The sequence below is a fragment of the Arvicola amphibius genome, chromosome 1 (genome assembly GCF_903992535.2).
Source record: "Arvicola amphibius chromosome 1, mArvAmp1.2, whole genome shotgun sequence".
In the NCBI taxonomy this organism is placed as follows: Eukaryota; Metazoa; Chordata; class Mammalia; order Rodentia; family Cricetidae; genus Arvicola; species Arvicola amphibius.
This window is the reverse complement of record NC_052047.1, coordinates 174,888,906-174,894,905: the sequence shown is the minus strand read 5'-3', so window position 1 is coordinate 174,894,905 and position 6,000 is coordinate 174,888,906.

Genomic DNA, 6,000 nt, shown 5'->3' with positions numbered 1-6,000 from the left:
CACAGGAAGTGTTGCAGTCCGCCAGCAGAGTCCTTAATTGTCGCTCATGACTTAGAGGTAAGGATGCCACATTAAGGAGGAGTGATACAAGATTGGGTGGGGAAACTGGCAGACCCATTTGAAACAACAATAAAACTAAAAATGACTCTATCCAGTTTTGTTTTCTATTTCTTTATTTCAATTTGGTGACAAGGAAGAGATGGTGGGATGGATTAAAAACCTCATTAATGACTCAAGAAGCTGCAGAGTCTTTGTTCTAAATTTGAAGTTGAGGTGGGGAACACAACAACCAAACCAAGCTTGAGTCACAGTGGCCATTCTCGGGTGAGAGGAGAAATGAAATCAGGAAGCTGGGAGATTTTTTTTCTTTACACCCAACTAAAGTATATAGATCAATGGTTCATGCGGCTAACAGCATGCCTGTTTAGAAAGCTTTCTCCATCTTCTCCGTCCAAGTCTTCACCCTTCGCCACATAGACTGTCCTTCCTCAGCCCACACCTGGCCACCCAAAGGAATAGAATTTGCCCATGAAAAGAAGCAAAGTACTAACAAGCTACAAACAGGTGAATCTTGAAACGATGTAAGTGAGACAAAATAGTCACCGAAGGCCACAAATCATATTCCGTGATGTGTCCAGATGGCTGTCCCTGCAGACTCAATATTAACCGAACCATGGTGGCGTAACAGAATGGTTACTTAGGAATGGAAAGTTTTTTTTTTTTTTTTTTTTTTTTTTTTTTTTCGAGACAGGGTTTCTCTGTGGCTTTGGAGCCTGTCCTGGAACTAGCTCTTGTAGACCAGGCTGGTCTCGAACTCACAGAGATCCGCCTGCCTCTGCCTCCCGAGTGCTGGGATTAAAGGCGTGCGCCACCACCGCCCGGCATGGAAAGTTTGTTTTTTTAATGTCTGCATGTGTCATACCACACCGGTGCTTTTCACTTGTTCAATCCACAGAGCACAAGCACAGAAAAAAATCTCCCGACTCTAACCTGTGTTGATTTTGACAGGGCAGAAAGTAAGTTACAATGCCTACCAGATGACCTGTCGATGCCATTACCAATGCCATCCATTTTTTTCTGAATCGTTGTTCAATCATGGGTAGAAACCCTAGGACACAGAATGGCTCATATTACACCCCACCCCATCACACATACATGCATTTGACATTTGAGAATCATTATAAGCATTGTATTTCCATCGCGCCACCTTGTAACGACGAGGGAAACTGAGAGCTTTGAACTCGGCTATCCCATGATATATCTGGTTGCCATCACATTCCTTGTCTGACTGTGGAACAACCAACATCTGCTTCTTCATTTGACCAGTTTTTTTTACTGTTTTGAAATACTTTCTTGAAAGATGCCCCATATATAAGGCTTCTCAGACCAAGACAATTCCGGTGAAATGCTCAGAATACTTGAACCTACAGACATAGAAATCTGAATCCCGACTCCTGATGGGGGGCTGGGGTCAGGGGAGAGCAGGGGAAAGTTGCTTATTGGACGGACACCAGTTTTCCTTTGAAGCAATAAAAGTTTTTGGAATCAGATGGAAGTAGAAGTTGCACAATGTTTTGAAATACTAAAGACCACTAAATTGTATACTTTAGGTTTTTATGTTATGTGATTTTCATCGAGATTAAAAACAAAAGGATGGGAAGAAGGGACTTTCCGAATTCCAAGTTCTTAAGAAAGGCCTTTCTCAGCAAGAGGATGAGTAAGGTGTGATGCGCAGGTCAGTCAGGGGGCCGTGAGAGAGGAAGGGAGAAACCACAGGTGGAGTATGCCCGTGCACTCTGAAAGGCAGAACCTACCGAGTGGAGAAAGTGCTGCAGGGCTTTCTCAGCTGCTAATTCAGAGCCCTGCTGATTCAGCCAGTGGTCCTGCAGACCCTCGCCCCAAGCCACAGTGAGATCCCTCATCTCATCAGAAACCTTTCCCCATAATTTCTCTTTTCCCAAAAGAATATTCATTCCCCGATGGCCCATCAGGCAACCTTTCCTGCCTCTCCCCCTGAATTTTTTTATAATAATATGTCTACACATTTTTTTTCTTCCAGTTTATTTATTTTTTATTAAAAATTGCCATCTTCTCCCCTCCTCCTCCCCCTTCCCTCCCCTCCCTTCCACCCATACCCCCACTCCCTCCCTCTCCAGGCCAAAGAGCCATCAGGGTTCTCTACACTATGTTGAGTCCAAGGTCCTCCCAACTCCCTCCAGGTCCAGGAAGGTGAGCAACCAAACTGACAAGGCTCACACAGAGCCCGTACATGTCGTAGAGACCAAGCCCATCGCCATTGTCCTTGGCTCCTCGGTCAGCCTCCACCATCAGCCACTTTCAGAGAGTCCGATTTGGTCGCATGTTCCATCAGTCCCATTCCAAGTGGACTTGGTGGTCTCCCATTAGTTCTGTCCTGCCGTCTCAATTTACCCAAGAGATGCCCAATCATATTACAAAAGCATCTGTTCAACTATGTTTATAGCAGCATTATTTGTAATAGCCAGAACCTGGAAACAACCTAGATGCCCTTCAGTGGAAGAATGGATGAAGAAAGTGTGGAATATATACATATTAGAGTATTACTCGGCGGTAAAAAACAATGACATCTTGAATTTTGCATGCAAATGGAGGGAAATAGAAAACACCATCCTGAGTAAGGTAACCCAGGCCCAAAAAGATGAACATGGGATGTACTCACTCATAATTGGGTTCTAGCCATAAATAAAGGACATCGAGCCTATAATTGGTAAAAATCCTAGAGAAGCTATATAAGACGGTGAACCCAAAGAAAAACATATAGTTATCCTCCTGGATACTGGAAGTAGACAAGATTGCTGGACAAAAAATGGGAACATAGGGGTGGGGTGGGATGGGGGGAGGGGGGATGGGGAGAAAAAAGTGTGAAATGTCTACACATTTTATTGTTATTTCAGCCTAGAACAGTGCCTGGCTCTAAAAACTAAGACCTGTTCCATAAATGGCTTTAGGAAGTCCAAGAGTCCTATACCTCAAAATAAATTCCTTCTTTTTTTGATCGGTGTTGTATACATTTCCAAATGAAGCCAGTTTCATGGCAACTTCTAAAACCTACCTAAGATGGAACTTGTATACTCCTCTCTAGGTTCTAAGGATAACGCATCCAAGTTATTGCGCACTGGCTCCGGGCCTGGGACTGGAATTTAAATCTTCCCCACTATATTTTTCTGGAAACCAGACTGAGAACCCTCTGGGATGGAGGTGAAGGAGGAGGGATTAGGAAAGTTCCATTGACAACAGCCAGCAAGCCCTGGCAGTCTGTAGTCATGGTGACAAAGAATTCCAAGAGGATCATGGAAGATCATTGCTTTGTTTTCTCACTGTGTCAGCAGAGGAGACCACTCCAGCCTCTACTAGAAGACACCGAGTCACGCGTTTATAGACAAACCTGAGTGCATCAGGGTGCAAAGGCAAAGTCAAGAAGAATTCCACCGATTCTATCAGCGTTCTGTATCATGGATATACCTGTGAATCAGCTGACCTTTGTGGGTTCTACACCTGCTGTCATCTGCTTGTCATCCAGGGAACATTTCCTTCCCAAGTGCTTTCTATTAACTTAGGAAGGTGGTGACAATATAGACATATACCTTTAGTCAGTCTAAAATTGGTGAAGCACTTGCTCAACTTTTGGTTACATAGTGAAATCAGTCTCTAAGTTGGAAATATCTTCTTTCCATGGGTGTTGGCATCGTGAAGCCTCTCAGGTTGTGGCCCAAGGCCTTGTACATTGTCATAATTGCAGATTAATATGCAGCGTCTGACTATGTCCAGTGTCAAGCCTACTAGAACATGCCTGGATCTAGGAATATAAATTTTTAGAGTCCTGGGCATCAAACCCAAGGGACTCACGTGCGTGAGTTAAGTGCTCCACCCCTGAGCTACACCATCCACGCTTTCCAAATGTCCTCAGTTGACTTTTATGAATATTGAGCTTAAGAACCAGTATCATAGTACATTACAACATAGCATATACTCACATATGTATCTCCTTCGTGTGCCTCACAGTTCTATGAAGGACTGAGAAAGCATGACTTTAATTTACAGGCATGGAAACCAAACTTCAGAGACGTTCAATCTAAAGTTAAACAGCTAGGTCGTGAAAAGGGGGTAGCCTTTGACCGGGAAGTTGCCCTATCCTAGATACTCTTGTTTTACTCTATTCTGTTCTGTTCTGTTGAGTGGGAGAGTCAAACGACGACAAAATTTGCGTAAGTCGTCAGCCAGCATCTGAGTCGGCGCTGGAGTCACAGTGCCATCTTGTGGCCATGTGGAAACACAGCACTGCTTTCCTCTGACGTGATGTATTTTTTTGGTGATGGGTTTGGAGTCAATTTCAACTTTCGCTGTTGGCTTTTTATTGACAAAATCTTGGGCCTTGGATTTTATAGCTGAGAAATTTTTAACCCAGATTACATAGAGTCAGGTGATACTAACCAACAGTCAAGAGATTCTGGTGAAAGATGTAAATAGCCTAGATCCTCTCTTCTTAAAGTTGCTCGTTGCTTAGGAGCCTTCTTATTCTTTTCCCTTTTCATCTTTTGGATAGTAGAGCCATTTTGCCCACTTGTGTGATTCTGGGATTTGTGGCTCCGGTAGATGTTTCTACCCAGTAACTGGAGGCATCTTACAACAAAACTCAAAGTATCAGAGACGTAGGTAATTTTAGTTCAAGTCCCCAGAACTCATGTAAAAAGCCTCCAGGTGTGACACGCGTGTAACATGGGTGATGTGAAGTGAGAAGAGATGGCTGGCTGCTAGTCTAGGTCCAGGTTCGGTGAGAGTCCATGTCTCAACAGAATGACATGGAGAGAGAGAGATCAGAGCACCTCTTGTTCTCCTCTGGCTTCCCTGTCCATGCACATCGGCATGTGTACCTGCACACAGATGTGTAAACATTGCACATGTGCGTGCATGTGTGCACACACACATACAGACATCACAGGAGGAAAGTAAACTTGCAGTTGACAGAATGAAATCACAACAAATAAAATTTAATTAAAAAATGCTCTTGGAAAGGACTTCCAGAGAACTATAGGATCCTTAAAGAAGCAATGGTGGGGTAAAACTGGGGTAATCAATCTTGATTGCAACCTTGGCTGGATTTAAAAGCACTTAAGAGGCACACCTCTCTGGGTAGGTCTGTGAGGTGTTTCATGATAGGTTTAAGCGAAGAGGGAAGACCACTCTGACCATCAGGGGCCCCATCCCATGGGTCAGGGTCCTGGGGTAATTAAAACGGAAATAGAGAGGGGTAGAGAGCACCAACACTCTTCTGTCTCTCCTCGCTGAGTGCGGTCACAGTGTGGCCAGCTTTCTCACAGTCCCTCAGCCAGGCCCTCCTTGTCATGACGGACTTCCACTCAAACCGCTAGACAAGCTTCCTCGCTCTGGTTGCTTCTTGTTGGGTATTTGTTTACAACAAGAAAGAATAACAGAGAAAATCCCCCGCATCATGTTAACATGAAAAGGCAAGCGGAGACAAAATTGTACAGGCGCGCATTGAAAAATAATCACTAACATTAAAAACAATAAAAAAGGAAATGGCTTATTTTTAGAAAATAATGGAACATCTCCCTAAATGCTAACTGTATATATATTTTCAAAAAATCATGAGCGAGTAGAGAGAAATCCAAGAAACTTCACTAGGTAGTGCTGTGCTTCAGAAAGAATGTAGGGAACCATACAGGAGCATGCTCAGTTGAGTTTTCAGACCAGGAAAAGAAAAAGGAAGAAAGAGAAGATAATTGTGCCTTTCTCAAAAAAGACAAAAGAGAGGACCGGAATGTTTGCTGTAAGATGTTGTCTTCTACAAAACCTCACTAACACGATGAGGAGCCAAACAAGAATGACGTCAGGTGACATGCTAATGTGGTTAGGGGCAAGCTTAGAAGGCCCCAACTCTACACAAAGGACTACAGACAAATACAGAATGCCGAGAGCAGAAGTAATCTTCCCTAGAGAAGA